Source organism: Thalassophryne amazonica, chromosome 4, assembly GCF_902500255.1.
Source record: "Thalassophryne amazonica chromosome 4, fThaAma1.1, whole genome shotgun sequence".
NCBI lineage: Eukaryota > Metazoa > Chordata > Actinopteri > Batrachoidiformes > Batrachoididae > Thalassophryne > Thalassophryne amazonica.
The window spans coordinates 107,550,413-107,568,284 of NC_047106.1; the positions used below are offsets into that span (position 1 = coordinate 107,550,413).

General features: G+C 40.6%; 1 protein-coding gene across 3 annotated transcripts in view; it reads left to right on the forward strand.

Moving 5' to 3' along the window:
• stard13b (StAR-related lipid transfer (START) domain containing 13b) overlaps positions 1 to 17,872 on the forward strand; it is a 242,541-nt gene that overhangs the window by 62,396 nt on the left and 162,273 nt on the right. The window lies entirely within an intron of this gene.

The window sequence follows — 17,872 nt, forward strand, 5'->3', positions numbered from 1 at the left end:
TCACATGACCACAGGTTTTCAGCATGTACTGTAACTGTCACTGTGCCATACTGAGCTCTGTTGCAGGATGAAAATCTCTCTGCAAGTTGATCCTGCAGACTGTCTGACAGTGTTGCTCAGGCATCAGACAGCATTACTGATGGCCACAGGTGTTAGTGAGCCAGCCTCAGCCAACGTCTTGAGAATGTCCGAGTGCACTCTCTTATTTTAAAGGTTCTTTATATGATGGTTACTTGGGGGGACAGAGTTAAATTTAGGCATTGTGCCAGCTCATTGTTTCTGTTGCTGAGGGGAAATATTTGCCCTCACGTGGTGTGGCCCTTGGGAGCAGCTGCCAGATGCCATTTTAGGCTCAGGTTCCACTCTCTGTTGTGCTGCACAAGTGGTCATTATAAAAAGTAAGTTTCTTCGGCTTCTCCATTGTTTTTCACTTGCAGTCACCACAGCAGATCTGAGATGGATCTGTATGTTGATTTGGCACAAGTGGGCATTATATGTGGCATTATACGAGGTCTATTAGAAAAGTATCCGACCTTATTATTTTTTTCAAAAACCATATGGATTTGAATCACGTGTGATTACATCAGACATGCTTGAACCATCGTGGGCATGCAAGAGTTTTTTCACGCCTGTCGGTTACGTCATTCGCCTGTGGGCAGTCTTTGAGTGAGGAGTCGTCCACCCGCTTGTCGTTTTTTCATTGTTTAGGAATGGCTCAGAGACTGCTGCTTTGTTTGATCAAAATTTTTTCAAAACTGTAAGGCACAACTGAGTGGACACCATTCGATAAATTCAGCTGGTTTTCGGTAAAAATTTTAACGGCTGATGAGAGATTTTGGTATGGTAGTGTCGCCGTAAGGACGGCCCACGGCGCCTGACGGCGATCTGCACTTCGAGGCGGCAGCGTCTTGCCATTTCAAGTTGAAAACTTTCACATTTCAGGCTCTGTTGATCCAGGAAGTCGTCAGAGAACAGAGAACTTTCAGAAGAAGTCGGCATGAGGAGTTTATTCGTACATTCCATTGTTAACGGACATTTTGTAATGAAAGAACGTGCGGGCAGAGTCGCATGTCTGGCCGGCCCGACCGCGGGGGGTCGCGATAGGAAAAACACCTCCGTTGGAAACCTTAACGGGCAAGTTGGAACATGCCCAAGCTGTTAAACAATTTCTCAGTTACTCACTTGTTGAAAGCCATCAAAAGCCGCCTGAATTTTACAAATGGTTTTCAACACGGAGGTGTTTTTCCTGTTGCGGCGCACACAGATTTGCCGAGTCGTCACGGAAATGACTCGGCGAATTTGCGCGCACGTCTTTCATTAAAAAATGTCCTTAAACAGTGGAATGTCCGCATAAAGTCCTCATGCCGGCCATACCCGATGGTCATATTTGATGGTGTCAGGTAAAAATCAGGGACCAAATACATTTCAAACCATATGCTTTATTGTGCATAGAGTGATTCAAGCCAAACTCAATTTGGGGAAACACCAATTCTTTCAGCAAGTGGAAGAGCACTCAGAATGTAGACGTCATAGCAAAACAGCAATCATTATTGCCAGAGGTGGGTAACCCCACCTAACATGTTTGCTCCATCCACCCACAAACCAGCCAATTCTAACTACTTCAACTCTTCAGGCAGATAGATGAGCTAATCTGTGAAATCACTTGTTTAAGGTGCACAAATTAAATCAAATCAAATCAAATCAATTTTATTTATATAGCACCAAATCACAACAAACAGTTGCCCCAAGGCGCTTTATATTGTAAGGCAAAAGCCATACAATAATTACAGAAAACCCCAATGGTCAAAACGACCCCCTGTGAGCAAGCACTTGGCGACACTGGGAAGGAAAAGCTCCCTTTTAACAGGAAGAAACCTCCAGCAGAACCAGGCTCAGGGAGGGGCAGTCTTCTGCTGGCACTGGTTGGGGCTGAGGGGAGAGAATCAGGAAAAAGACATGCTGTGGAAGACAGCAGAGATCAATCAATAATGATTAAATGCAGAGTGGTGCATACAGAGCAAAAAGAGAAAGAAACACTCAGTGCATCATGGGAACCCCCCAGCAGTCTAAGTCTATAGCAGCATAACTAAGGGATGGTTCAGGGTCACCTGATCCAGCCCTAACTATAAGCTTTAGCAAAAAGGAAAGTTTTAAGCCTAATCTTAAAAGTAGAGAGTGTGTCTGTCTCCCTGATCCGAATTGGGAGCTGGTTCCACGGGAGAGGAGCCTGAAAGCTGAAGCCTCTGCCTCCCATTCTACTCTTACAAACCCTAGGAACTACAAGTAAGCCTGCAGTCTGAGAGCAAAGCGCTCTATTGGGGTGATATGGTACTACGAGGTCCCTAAGATAAGATGGGACCTGATTATTCAAAACCTTATAAGTAAGAAGAAGAATTTTAAATTCTATTATAGAATTAACAGGAAGCCAATGAAGAGAGGCCAATATGGGTGAAATATGCTCTCTCCTTCTAGTCCCCGTCAGTACTCTAGCTGCAGCATTTTGAATTAACTGAAGGCTTTTCAGGGAACTTTTAGGACAACCTGATAATAACAAATTATAGTAGTCCAGCCTAGAGGAAATAAATGCATGAATTAGTTTTTCAGCATCACTCTGAGACAAGACCTTTCTAATTTTAGAGATATTGCGCAAATGCAAAAAACAGTCCTACATATTTGCTTAATATGCGCATTGAAGGACATATCCTGATCAAAAATGACTCCAAGATTTCTCACAGTACTACTAGAGGTCAGAGTAATGCCATCCAGAGTAAGGATCTGGTTAGACACCATGTTTCTAAGATTTGTGGGGCCAAGTACAATAACTTCAGTTTTATCTGAATTTAAAAACAGGAAATTAGAGGTCATCCATGTTTTTATGTCTGTAAGACATTCCAGCAGTTTAACTAATTGGTGTGTGTCCTCTGGCTTCATGGATAGATAAAGCTGGATATCATCTGTGTAACAATGAAAATTTAAGCGATGCTTTCTAATAATACTGCCTAAGGGAAGCATGTATAAAGTGAATAAAATTGGTCCTAGCACAGAACCTTGTGGAACTCCATAATTAACCTTAGTCTGTGAAGAAGACTCCCCATTTACATGAACAAATTGTAATCTATTAGATAAATATGATTCAAACCACCGCAGCACAGTGCCTTTAATACCTATGGCATGCTCTATTCTCTGTAATAAAATTTTATGGTCAACAGTATCAAAAGCAGCACTGAGGTCTAACAGGACAAGCACAGAGATGAGTCCACTGTCTGAGGCCATAAAAAGATCATTTGTAACCTTCACTAATGCTGTTTCTGTACTATAATGAATTCTAAAACCTGACTGAAACTCTTCAAATAGACCATTCCTCTGCAGATGATCAGTTAGCTGTTTTACAACTACCCTTTCAAGAATTTTTGAGAGAAAAGGAAGGTTGGAGTTTGGCCTATAATTAGCTAAGATAGCTGGGTCAAGTGATGGCTTTTTAAGTAATGGTTTAATTACTGCCACCTTAAAAGCCTGTGGTACATAGCCAACTAATAAAGATAGATTGATCATATTTAAGATCGAAGCATTAATTAATGGTAGGGCTTCCTTGAGCAGTCTGGTAGGAATGGGGTCTAATAGACATGTTGATGGTTTGGAGGAAGTGACTAATGAAAATAACTCAGACAGAACAATCCGAGAGAAAGAGTCTAACCAAATACCGGCATCACTGAAAGCAGCCAAAGATAATGATATGTCTTTGGGATGGTTATGAATAATTTTTTTCTCTAACAGTTAAAATTTTATTAGCAAAGAAAGTCATGAAGTCATTACTAGTTAAAGTTAAAGGAATACTCGGCTCAATAGAGCTCTGACTCTTTGTCAGCCTGGCTACAGTGCTGAAAAGAAACCTGGGGTTGTTCTTATTTTCTTCAATTAGTGATGAGTAGTAAGATGTCCTAGCTTTGACGAGATAGTCTATCTCACTCACAGAGTTTAGGTAACTACTCTGCACTGTGTTGGTATATGGCATTGGAGAACATAACAAAGAAGGAATCATATCCTTAAACCTAGTTACAGCGCTTTCCGAAAGACTTCTACTGTAATGAAACTTATTCCCCTCTGCTGGGTAGTCCATTAAAGTAAATGTAAATGTTATTAATAAATGATCAGACAGAAGGGGGTTTTCAGGGAATACTGTTAAGGCTTCAGTTTCCATACCATAAGTCAGAACAAGATCTAAAGTATGGTTAAAGTGGTGGGTGGACTCATTTACATTTTGAGGGAAGCCAATTGAGTCTAATAATAGATTAAATGCAGTGTTGTGGCTGTCATTCTCAGAATCTATGTGGATGTTAAAATCGCCCACTATAATTATCTTATTTGAGCTAAGCACTAAGTCAGACAAAAGGTCTGAAAATTCACAGAGAAACTCACAGTAATGACTAGGTGGATGATAGATAACAACAAATAAAACTGGTTTTTGGGCCTTCCAATTTGGATGGACAAGACTAAGAGTCAAGCTTTCAAATGAATTAAAGCTTTGTCTGGGTTTTTGATTAATTAATAAGCTGGATTGGAAGATTGCTGATAATCCTCCCCCTCGGCCTGTGCTACGAGCATTCTGACAGTTAGTGTGACTCGGGGGTGTTGACTCATTTAAACTAACATATTCATCCTGCTGTAACCAGGTTTCTGTAAGGCAGAATAAATCAATATGTTGATCAATTATTATATCATTTACTAACAGGGACTTAGAAGAGAGAGACCTAATGTTTAATAAACCACATTTCACTGTTTTAGTCTGTGGTGCAGTTGAAGGTGCTATATTATGTTTTCTTTTTGAATTTTTATGCTTAAATAGATTTTTGCTGGTTGTTGGTGGTCTGGGAGCAGGCACCGTCTCTACAGGGATAGGGTAATGAGGGGATGGCAGGGGGAGAGAAGCTGCAGAGAAGTGTGTAAGACTACAACTCTGCTCAGGCACAGGTAGAAGCAATACATGGTCAGAGTTTAACTTATTAAGCCAGGGTTACCCACCTCTGATTATTGTTTCCACAAGAGGAAGCCAATCAGAATTATGAGTTCTCTCCTCAGGTCTTTGTGATGTCATAAGACAAGCATGTTAAAGGCAGAAAAAAAGGGGAAAAAACTGAGGCAGATCTTGAACCTGAGAAAAATGTAATTTGCTTTTGTCAACGTTTGACATTAATCATGACCCAAAAAGGTTAACCTGTGTGAGTCACCATGTTGTGAGCCAAATGCAGTGACACATTGTAATGTTTATTGTTTTTGAGCTATTGTGTTAACAACCTGTATGTAATGGACATACTCACTCACTGTATTTTACAGAGTGCATGCCAAGGCTTCTACAAATCCTGGGGATGAAAGTAAAAGGTTGATCCTTGACACTTGACACTTCTTGGCTTTTGTTCTTTGAGTTGTTTTTGCACAAACAAAACTCAGCATTCAATCATAATTTGCATATGAATATACTCAGGGAGGATTTGGTCCTCCACTTCAAATGTTTATTTTCTGAAGGCATTACTCAAAGTTTGCAGAAGATTTTTCAAGTCTTGAGGAGGTAATAGGCCAAAAGTGACTCATTCCATCTCACATAGCATCATCTATCCCCTGTAGTCTATTTAATTGTGGTGTTCGAAATTAATGGCTTCCTCTGGTGATAGGATGCAGCTACATTCATCCTGCAAAATGAGCCGCCTTATGTGACATAAATCACCAAAATAATGACTCTGCAGTGACATTGTGCTGCTGAAAGTTTCATATCCAGCCAGGCTCCTGTCAGAGATACAGCACAGATAAAGAAGACAAAGCTGCACTTTTATTCATTGGTAATATCATTTTCTCTCAGTATTTAAAGTTGTAGTCCCTTTAGAGTTTTCACACAATTGACTAAATTTATTATGTATTGAAATCTCATTTTTATAAATTATCTTTATTTCTGTGCATATAAGAAAATCATAGCTAATTTTATTGCTGGTAAAGTATTGATATGGGGGATTCCATAACAAATGTAGCTACTTTGCTTCATGAGATTTAGTAGAAGTGTTTGATTTCACTGACAGGGTTTCGCTCTGGGACATCCTGAGAATTTATGGGATCGCCAAGAAGTTGCTGGACATCATAGCCATCCTAGCTGTCCAAGGTGGGGGCAGAATCTCTGAATTTTTCAAAGTAAATATTGCTGTTCATCAGGGATATGTTCTTCCTCCTACAATGTTCAGTGCTTACATGGACAGGATGTTTCGTTGGATTATGGAAACTAGCTGCTTCTGTACTTTTGTTGGTGAGAAAAGGTTTACTCATCTTGACTTTGCAGATGATGCTGTGCTCTTTGCACAATCAATGGATACCCTGATGGCAGCACTTGAGAAGCTGAGTGAAGAATCATAGAGTGTGGATTTGCAGATGTCCGGAGTCAAGACTAAGATCCAGGCTGTAACTTGTTGGACTTGGCCATTCAAAGAATACCTCTATGTGGTGAAAGTGTCAAATCTGTAGAGCTATTCACTTCTTGGCAGTGATGTTCATGTCTCTAGGTCCTTGTCCTTTGAGACCAAGAAACGTATGAAGAGCTTGTGGAGTCATGACATCACTTACAACTATGAAATACATGGACAAAAGCTTCTTTTTTGGGCACTTTCAGTCATATTTGAATGTCTGCTGTTGCTTCAGCTCCATGATGCTTGACTAGCATGTGTGGTGTAACAGTGATTGGGGCGTGGCGTCTTCTTGTTGTTTTGTAACCCATGTTGTGTCAAATCCCTAAACTGTTTCCAGACGAGGTGGAGCTTGGTAAGATTGGAAATGTACAATTGTGACTCTTTTATTTAAATACTAAGAAATAATATTACAGTGGTGAAGAAATTCCACATGGTTAAAAAAGCAAAGCAAAAAGAACTACACCTTTAAATAAAAAAACTAAGCTTTACAGAGTCCAGAGAGTAGCACATATATTGTGCAGAGCTTAGTGCCTTTTAACTTGTATAACTAAATTATCAGATGCTTTGTTATGATAAACTTCACCTTCTCACATGCCAGTCTGAAGCAAAATGACACAAGTGAGGCTGAAGCAGCACTCTGGCCCAGAACTGTCAGGCTTTCGAGGACTCAAACAGACAGTGTGCCTTTACAGAGATCCTCTTGCTGAATATATATGCTAATTTACTTTCAAGGTTGGAAGTCTCCTGCCACTGATTAGGAGAAAAACAAAGAAGAGATCCTGTGAATCCCAAGCAGACCTTCTTTGTTTTAGTAAGAAAACTTAAGTAAAGCCTTCAGTCCCCCCACACACAATGACTCTCAGGGAAATGAGCACAAAATAGGGATAAGCAACAAGCTGTGTGTGTTTTTTTCCCTCCTAAGTCCGTGTTAAATGTCACCTGGTGATGGATTCTTAAATATGGCCCAGCTGGTTTTGTTGATTGAGATTTCAGGGTCGTCAAAGCAAGATGAAGTTTTGGCACAGAGAGAAAGGACTTTTTGCTCATGAGGTTGCCTGTGACAGTGACATCATTTATAAAGTAAATCATTGTGAAGTAAAAGAAACAGTGTCCAGTTGGATGCAGAAAAGATTTATACCCCTGAAACACCTTGATGATTTAACCAGCGTATGCAGACTGTATTAAAAAATGCTGCCATACACTGGCATACATCTAATATATTATGGGTAAGTTTTGTGTAACTTTAGAGCACATTGAAGCACGCTGATATACATCATAATACACCAAGCACCTTAGAAAATTTTGGGCATGCTGAAAATTTTCAACGCATGACTCATACAGTACATCCCACACATGCGGGCCATAAGTTGTAGGTGTTGTGCGATTGTTGACACACATTTCTTGTTATTTACTCATAAGTCGAAATACATCCATTGATGCTTTCCATTGATTGGCTGAAATCTGCAGTCCTCATGCAAACAGGCTGTTTCAAATGTTAAAACCATTCACACACAGAGTAAATATAAAATCTTAATCTGTTTGTTTCAGTTGGATTCATCATCACAGCCTGATGAACACATATCCACATAAAGCCTACTGATTTTTGAAAATGATGTCTGAAAATACTTTAATTCCTTATTGTGGCTGAAGAAACAAGTCTGTGTGTGTGTGTGTGTGTGTGTGTGTGTGTGTGTGTGTGTGTGTGTGTGTGTGTGTGTGTGTGTGTGTGTTCTGCTCCAGGTGCGTGTCTCAGCTGGCAATTTGCACCACAGCGCCTCATTCATTAACGTCTCAGCATTTATTACAGGCATCAGTCATTCTGTCTGCATGCACTGAAAATAAATCCTATGATCCACAAAGACAAAAATAAAATAAAATAATGTTAAATTGCTCTGTTTTGCCTTCATGTAGAGCAGAGATGCCGCGCAACACCATACACATGCTGGATGACATGCTCATCAATATTTCAGTATTCCACCAGCCAAACAAAAGGGTTCTGCCTGCGGTGGAAATGCAAACCAAGCCAGACTTAACTGTTCCGACACAAATAATACCATGCAGTACCAACCTGAGCCACTCGGTGGAAGCAGGACTGTCAGTATACACTGGCTAAATCGTGAAGGTGTGACAGCTGCATTAATTTATTAGATGTACGCCCGTGTATGCCCGCATTTTTAACATGGTCGGCATATGCAGGCTAAATCGTCAAGGGCCTTTGATTTTTCTTCTGTCTTTGTAGTAGGGGTGCAATGGCTCGACTTGATGACAGTTTTTATTCATGGATCTGACCCAAAATAATAATAATAATAATAATAATACATAATTAAATAAATTTTAAAAAGAGGGGGAAGGGGACAAATATAAGAAATATAAACTTTGTCCGTGGTCCTGAATGAAGACAAAGTGTCCAAAGTTTTAAAATGAAATATAATGAGCTCTCATTAGGTACTGAAGTGCAAGGGTCAGTTCATTCCGACTTCATCTGATTTCCCCGTGCCACTCCAGCCTACCTGTGCCAAGTCCTCCTGAGCAGACACACCACTCATCAAACTAATGTGTGCTGGTATGACAGTTTTTCTGCTGCCAACATGTGAATGCAGCTTTACTCTTACCATTATTAACTGCACAGTCTCTTATTTGTCAAGCAATTTCTGAGGGTTCCAAAAAATTTTTTTTCTTTTGCTTCCATTTCACTGATCAAATGTCTGTTTCTGCATTCAATAGGTTTTTGTCTTTCAATCCTTTGATTGCTCCATCTTGCCAGGCAGATATGTTACATTTCTTGTAGCTTTAAAAGAATGTTTGTGAACATAAGTAGTTATTTAGGGAGGTTATTCATGTTATAGGTTTCCCCCTCTTTTCCATTGGTTCATTCAAAGAAAATTTATCTTATTAATTAGTTTTGAGTGTCGAGAAACCTCGCACACCCCTTGTGATTTATGGTGGCCCACTGATGGGGGGGCTCAAACTCCATCTTGAGAACTAGGGGCCTCATTTATTAAACATTCATGTGCAAGCATTTGTACTTAAACCGTGTGTATGAATATTTCCATGTAAGGTATGGAATTGATCAACTTGTACTTAAATTTAGGAATGTGTGCAAATATGCACACAGCTATGACTGTGCATGCACACAGCATCTAATGATAGAACATGGGAACTGCAACTACAAAGCATTACTGCCTTCATAACATGCAACCTCCTATGCTCTTTTTTCAGCCATTCATTTTCTATACTCGCTTATTTCATTTAATGGTCACGGGGGAGCGGAGATAATCCCAGCATTCACTAAGTGAGAGGTGGACATTCTATCAGGCCACCAGTCTATCACAGGGCCACATATAGACAAGCAAGCACATTCACACTCCCCCTTTTATATTTCCTTGAATACGCGGTGGCAGGAGTGTTCTATTTAGAATCCCTGTATGTGCTTTTCTAATTGTACCAACCAAATCACTTAAGTACTTCATGTTTTGATGGATTTTCCTTCCTGATATCAACTTTTATCATGGCACTTTATTTAATTTTGTGGAATTTACATTAAATATTTGCACCATTTCAGTGGTCTTGGTCGTGGCTGCAATGAACCTGCTTTTTATGGCTGGAGAGATGCAGCGCAGAGGCCCTAAAGCTGATGATGGTACAAGGCATCCTGCCTGCCGAGGTTTTATGGACGATGTAACGGTCATGAATCCATCCATCCAGGGAACACAGTGGATCCTAAGTGCATTGAAGAAGATTGCAACATGGGCGCAAATGCAATTCAAGGTGGAGAAATCCAGGAGCCTCTGCATCCTAAAGGGTAAATTAACAACTAACACTTTTAGCATCCAAGGATCACAGATTTCAACTGTTCAAGTTCAACATATCTGCTGCCTTGGGAAGAACTACAACAGCTCCCTGAAGAATGCCGGCAACCTCAAGGACCCTAAATGTCAACTTAGCACCTGGCTCAAAGCAACTGACGGCAGTCAGCTGCTCGGACGCTTCAAGGTATAGTGCTTTCAGTATGGCATTATACCCAGACTGCAATGGCCATTCCTATTGTATGACTTTCCCTTGTCATAAGTGGAAGAGATGGAGAGGCTATGCAGCAAATTTTGTGTAAATGGCTGGGTGTCCCCCCATCCTTTAGCTCAGTGAACCTGTACAGCAAGTCCTCCAAGCTCCGCTTACCAGTCTCATCAGTGGCAGAAGTATTCAAAGCCACCAAGGCAAGAGCAGTCAGCATACTGCCTCTGTCCAAGGATGGGAAAGTTAGGCATACCAGTAAGTCCATCAGATGTGGCAGAAAATAGAACTCCCAACAAGCAGTGTCAGATGCAGAAGCATATTGGAGGCACCAAGAGGTTGTCGGTGTGGTCTGCCAAGGTCAGCTGGGCCTTGGGAATTACAACACCAGGAGCTGGAGCAAGGCTAGTACTGAAGGCAAGAGACAGCTCGTGGTGCAGAGGTTCCGAGAAGCTACAGAAGAGGATTGCCAGGTGAAGGCGGTCAGGCTTGCTTCTCAGGGGCAATGGATGCAGTGGGTACAAGCACTTGAGTGACCTTGAGTGTCCTGGAAAGAGCTCTGGGGCATTGACCAAGGAAAGCTGCCCTTTCTGCTATGAGCGGTAGCTGACCTGCCAACACCAAGTAATCTAAAAATATGGGGGAAGGAGGAAGATCCATCATGCAAACAATGTGCCGCTACATTTTGTACATTGAACCACATCTTAACAGTATGTCCAAAAGCACTGGCAGAAGGCCGTTATAGGTGGAGACATGACCAAGTTCTGGCAGAAATCGCCAAATGGGTGGAAGTACAGAGAGCCACAGCCAACAACAGCAGGTCACCCCCTGTTGCGGCCATCAATTTCCAACACCAAAGTAACCAGGATATCTGGATAAAGGTGGCTGCTACGAACCCACCATCCATTCTGCAGCGTGTGACGGATTGGGAGATGCAGGTGGACTTGAAAAGAAAACTACTCTTTCCGAAAGATGTGGCCGCAACCTCACTTCATCCCAACATGGTATTGATGTCCAAGAGCATAAAGACCACCATAGTAGCAGAACTTACCGTGCCTTGGGAAGACAAGTTTGCGATTTCATATCAACAGAAAAAAGCAAAGTACCAGGACTTGATAGATGAAGCTTTCACCAAAGGATGGCACGCAGCCATTTTTCCCATCGAGGTTGGCTGCCTAGGTTTCCCAGCAGCATCATTGCACCATTTCCTGCAGAAAACAGGTCTACAGTCAAAGCAGTTGAGGAAGACATCAGGGAAGTTGTCCTGGCAGCTGAAGCCAGTTCAAGATGGTTATGGTTGAAGAAAGCCCACAGTTAGAACCCTTCTGCAGGTGAAGGCTGACCACTCTTTGCTGCCCCACTCAGGCAAAGCGTACAGGTTAAGGGGCAAAATGCTAGTGAACCTGAGATACCTGCTGATGATGTAGAGCAGCTCTCAACAATGTGGGTTCTCAGACCCCTCCATTTAGGAAGACCACCAGATGGATATTGTGTAACGTATCTTAGTAGCTCCTTCAGTTTCTGCTTGTAGCAAAGCATTTTAATGTTTACCTCAACTTTCTTCAAAAAGTGCTGGGCTTGAACTTGGTGAACAGTATAGATGGATGTATGTCACAGTTGAAGTGGACATAATGTACACTCAGGGTCTTATCTAACATACTGCACAAAGTAGTGCACAGTGCATGTGTTAGTGCTAGTAGCACCAACATTGTTAAGAACATGCACTCATCTGTGATACCATGTCTTAAGGTGTGGTCTGAAGGTGTGGTCAGGCACAATGTTTGTGCATTGCTGTCACGAGTAGGGTTGGGTATCGAGAACCGGTTCTTTTCAGGTATCATTAAGAAATGATTCAATCCACCGACATCAGTAGTCTTCTTGCTTAACGATTCCCTTATCAGTCCTTCAGAGCGGCTGTTGTTTTTGAGGGTGTTTGTCGGGAAAATGATCATTTCTCTAAGCTGATTACAGACCCTGCAGCGGCTCAGTAATCAACTGTTTCTGCAGTGTGACTCCGCTTTGAAGCGTGAACCAATGAAGCAGTGCTTCGACCCACTGGCTCATTGCTTCTTTGATTCTTTGCTCTTCAGAAGTGGCAAGTCTGTGTCTTAGCCCCTCTCAAAGCCATGGAAAGACATGCATGCCAATAATGTCTGAAAGGAAATGCTTTTGACAAAAACTACAGATTTTGTTTATTTTGATTTATGGCCAGAGATCAAGGATCCACCATGCAGAGTTTAAGGATCCAGTGACTAATTTTATATTTATTTACTAAGACTCAATAAAATGTTGTTGACATAGAAAACCTGTAAAGCCTACTTTTAGTACATAGAAAATTCAAAAGAGGCGTCGATAAAGGAATCCATGAGGAATCGGATCGATAAGCGGAATCGATAATGGTATTGATATAGATAAAAGCTTATCAATACCCATCCCTAGTCACAAGGTAGCAGAAAGACCAGGAAGAACCTGGTCTAAACTTGAATGCAGAGATTTGTGGCTAATTAGGCAGCACAATATTCAGACACGGCTTACATAGGCAAGTTCACCATGTGTACTCTAAAAATTGAACTGCTGTCTCAATGAGAAAAATTGATGTAACAATTTGCATAGATTTTTTTGTTTGCGTTATTTGAACTTTCAACTGAGTTAATGCCACAAGACGTCTGTAGTTAAGCTGAAATAGCAACTTTAGTTAAGTTGAAATAACTAAAAAAATCTATGCAAATTGTTGCATCACTTTTTCTCGTTGAGACAGCGGTTCATTTTTTAGTGTGTGTACATTCTACTTGTACAGTACGTACAGGGATGCACATCAATCATCAAACTACATCAACAATTATTAATAACAGGAATTAAAAATGAAATAAAATTATGTGACTACACTTAGATTGGAATTTCCTTGTCATTTCGACTCATTCCAAGTCCTCACTTGCACTCTTCCCTCTGAACACAAGTAACAGTGATTGATGCCATCTATACCCAAGCTGAGTGCTCAAGTCTTTCTTCTCCATCTGTCTTTGTCGACTTTTAAATATGCTTTGAAAAGAGATGCGTAGGAGAAGCATTTCTGTCTCTCTTTTTTCTGTTGCAATGATTTGATTGTGACTCAGAAATCTGTACATAGGCAATCTTGCTCCTTTGCATCTGGGGAGTTTTAGGTCACAGCCCAACACAAATATCAGGTATGAGCCAGTTAATAAAGAATGTATAAATATAGTGCCCAGACAATCAGATACAGGCAAATAAAACAGGAATTTGGCATCTGGGCATGTTACCCAACAACAAAATGAAAAATTGCCCTTTGCTGGATGCTTATGAGCATAACACCCAAGGAGTCATATGTAGACATACAAACATAATATCTACAATACCACATCTCCTCCCCCTTAACAACTTCTACCTGTTCACATTTAAATATTACTTTCTTAATAACTTATTTTTAATAACATTTTTAAAATATGTTTGATTTAGTCACTGTGGACATTTTTTTGAAGTATTTTGGGTTTTGTAGTTACTACACAATCTGCACTCTCTTTATATGTTAATTTAATATGGGATGGTGGCGGGGTTTTTGCAGATGTTCAAAATAAATATTTTATTGATATAAAGTGTGAGCTTAAACAGTGTGTCTATGCTGTGGTTCGTGTAGGCTTTGGGCAGACGGGGCAGGGTAGTGCGGCGTAGGAAGGCCTCCAAGTCCATTTTGCTTGGGGCCCTTGAGACATGCACTTTGGTGTGAATGCCAGGCGTCATGTTTGGAGGAAGCCAGGCACCATCCAGTGAAGCATGGTGGTGGCAGCATCATGCTGTGGGGTTGTTTTTCAGCAGCAAGAACTAGGAGACTAGTCAGGACTGAGAAAAAGATGAATGTAGCATTGCACAGAGCCATCCTGGATGAAAACCTGCTCCAGAACACTCTTAACCTCAGACTGGGGTGATGGTTCATCTTTCAGCAGGACAATGACCCTAAACACAGCCAAGATATCAAAGGAGTGGCTTCAGGACAACTCTGTGAATGCCCTTGAGTGGCCCAGCCAGAGCCCAGACCTGAATCCGGTTGAACATCTCTGGAGGGATCTGAAAATGGGTGTGCACCAACACTCCCCATCCAACCTGATGGAGCTTGAGAGGAGCTGCAAAGAGGAATGGGCAAAACTGCCCAAAGATAGTTGCACCAAGCTTGTGGCATCATATTCAAGAAGACATGAGGCTGTAATTGATGCCAAAGGTGCATCAACAAAGTATTGAATAAAAGGTGTGAATACTTGTGTACATTTGATTTCTTAGTTTATTATTTTTTAATAAATTTACATTAACATTAATTTACTCCATTTTAGAATAAGGCTGTAACATAACAAAATGTGGAAAAACGAAGCGAGGTGAATACTTTCTGAATGCACTGTATAACCATCTGCCAGGTATTTCAGCTGGTGGTGTAGGAATGTCATCTGACAAACGTTTTTGTGCTTGCAACGAAGTGTAGAACAATAGGTGTGAAAACCCCACTCTTAATGCAGTGGCTGCAGCTTGGCTGCATTTACTGTGGTCACTGGCTGTGTGCCTTGTACCTTTTCCCCTGTTCTCACATGTTCCTTGGAATGTTGCAAAGGACTGAGGACAACAATTGCACCAACAACTTCCTGCATTCCTTTTCATACATGCTTTCTCACATACCACAGCCCGATGACAATAGCGGGAACATTTCCTGACAAGACTGTGTGTGTAAAATGTATTTGCCACTTCTCAGTTAGAAATGGTTTCTCTGTGTCCACTGTGAGTGTGCATTACTGTGCACTGCAAATATGCCTAGATACATATAGACATACATAATTATAGGCTACACTTTATAGTCTACTTTCTACTGTGCATCTGCTGCCTTGCTCCACATGACATCTCTTTGTACTCGTATGGTTTCAATAAAGGCCTCTTATTTGAGAGGCAGATGATGCATCCTAAGGTTGATGCATATAAATTGCTTAAGGCTGCTTATAATTTGGATGAACAATCTTTGGCTCCTGTATATTCTTATGGTGCTCTTTAGTTGTTGTATCTCTAGTGTCCAGTCTCACCCAGGTCACTGTGTTCTGCGTGGCGCTGCACATGACCTCAGCCAGCTCCTCTTTCTTTCTCTCTCTCTCTCTCTCTCTCTCTCTCTCTCTCTCTCTCTCTCTCTCTCTCTCTCTCTCTCTCTCTCTCTCTCTCTCTCTCGTGTTTTAGCATATCTCCCACTGTGAGCAGCATTATTAACTCTGCTGATATTTCCTGCTTTCTATTGAATTCAGACCTGACTGCTGCTTTTCTTAAGAAATCTCTTTTGTAGCAACAATAAATGTTCAGTGGCTTCCAGGCTCAGTGTCACTCAGTTCCCAAGGGGGAGGCTGATGGCTCACAGAATAGATTAGTTCAGCAGAATTATGCCTTTCCACAACATTTTGAGAGTTGACAAAACATATGCTGCCTGTTTCTGTTCTTTAAGATGAAGTAGTAGAGAACTAAGTCCTATATAGGCCCCGAGGTCCATAGGTCCTGGTACTGATCTCTATTTTCCATATCATGAAGTGGATGACAGTCTATGACTCCCCCTGGATGGGATGCCAGTCCATCACAGGTTACTTCACCACCAAATCCCAGTCCCCTTCCACATGTGGGTGGACTGGGACAATGCAGATGTATCTTGTCCAAGGACAAAGACAGGTGACTGTGAATGCAATCCAGGACTATGTGTTGGTAGCCCAACTGCTTTTCCAAGAGCTATGTGCTGTGTCAGGCCCGTACCTATGCTGAGGAAACTGAGAATTGGATCATCATGTCCACACAACTGAAATGGAACACCTTTACAGAATGCTTGGGTAGCAGCTGAAAGAAAGAAAGACATCACCTGGAACAACATTTTGATACATATGTTTCTGTGTGCACAGCATTTTAAAGTGGATACAGCTATGTCGTATTTGGTGTGAGAAAGGAACCATGCCTGATAACGTACCTTTGTGTGCACAAAGGTCTTCTGGTTCCTGACTTTGAAAATCTGCAAATCCTGCACCCATCTATTGGTGAATTCATGAAAATTCAGTAAGGTATATCTTCTACAATACATTCCAATTCTAAGGTAGAACTCTACTAGTGTATACCAAGGTATACGTATTTTAAAAAAGAAGAGTAGAATAGAAGAGTAGAATATAGTAGAGTAGAGCCACTTAGATGCCTGGTCTTGAGAACCAGGGATGGTAGGTTGAAAATCTTTTTTATCCCATGGGAACTCTCCCTACCCACCCAAGCGGCTCAAGAAAATGGGCATCATGTATATAAGTGATATTTACACAATAAGGGTAATAAACATATACAAGAAATATAGTTACTACATAATATTATAGGAGCTGGCCTAAATATTCATACAGGAGAATATTGTAATATACATATAACTAGTCTGTAGACTAGTAGTAAAATTAAATTATAGCTAGTAGGCTAAGCTATAAATATGGTTATTTTATTATAGAAACAGAAGCTATGATGTAATATGTTTTAGGTATCTATCTAAAGTTCACCCTGCTAGCTTACTATGGGAAGACAAATACATATTCTATATGCTATCTAATGGAAACCCCAAACTTAGATACTATATGTTAATATCTATTAAAGAACCCATAAACTGAAGAATCATTAAAAAACTACACCATGTAAAATAAAAATGTAAATCGTGAAAATAAGCTAACTACAGCTAAATGAGTTACTGTTCAATTAGCTGTTAATAAGCCAACCATACCTTGCTAGCCAGCAGGGTTAAACAAAGCTGGTAACTAGCGTATAAAGTACAATAGCGTACTTTAACCCTACAATAATGGTATTAACAAATACATATAACAAAAAATGTAAACAAAATTGTGTATTAACGTTAGCTTCCCAAACAGAACAGAACCGACTATATATCATGTTATTTGTAATTCAGAAATTGTTCAGATGTGCAGGTGCTCATACCACGAATGAGGTATGAGAAGATACTGAGGAACACAAGCATTAGTACCTCCTAAAAATCAAATGAACCAATCTTTGTGTTCGTGGAGATCCACACCTCCAGTTATCTTTATTTTCTCCAAATAAGGTGCCTTTGCATAACTGTGTAGCTTCTCTCTGTATCAATCTTCCTCTTGAATTTCTCATGTTTCATTTATGGGGAGCATTTTTTTTCCCCTTTGTTCAGAGTTCTCTTGTGTGTCTTGTCATCTATCATCGTCTGTCTTTGTTTTAGTTTTGTGGTATGAAATCATGGCAGAAATGTAGTGGTAAGTAAAGCCTTATGATATTATGAAGCAACACTGTAAAAAAAAAACAAACTTGTTTTTACAAAAAAATACAGCAGCACAGTAGACACAGTAGACTTTACAGACATAATATGTAAATGGGTTTACAGTGAATGAACT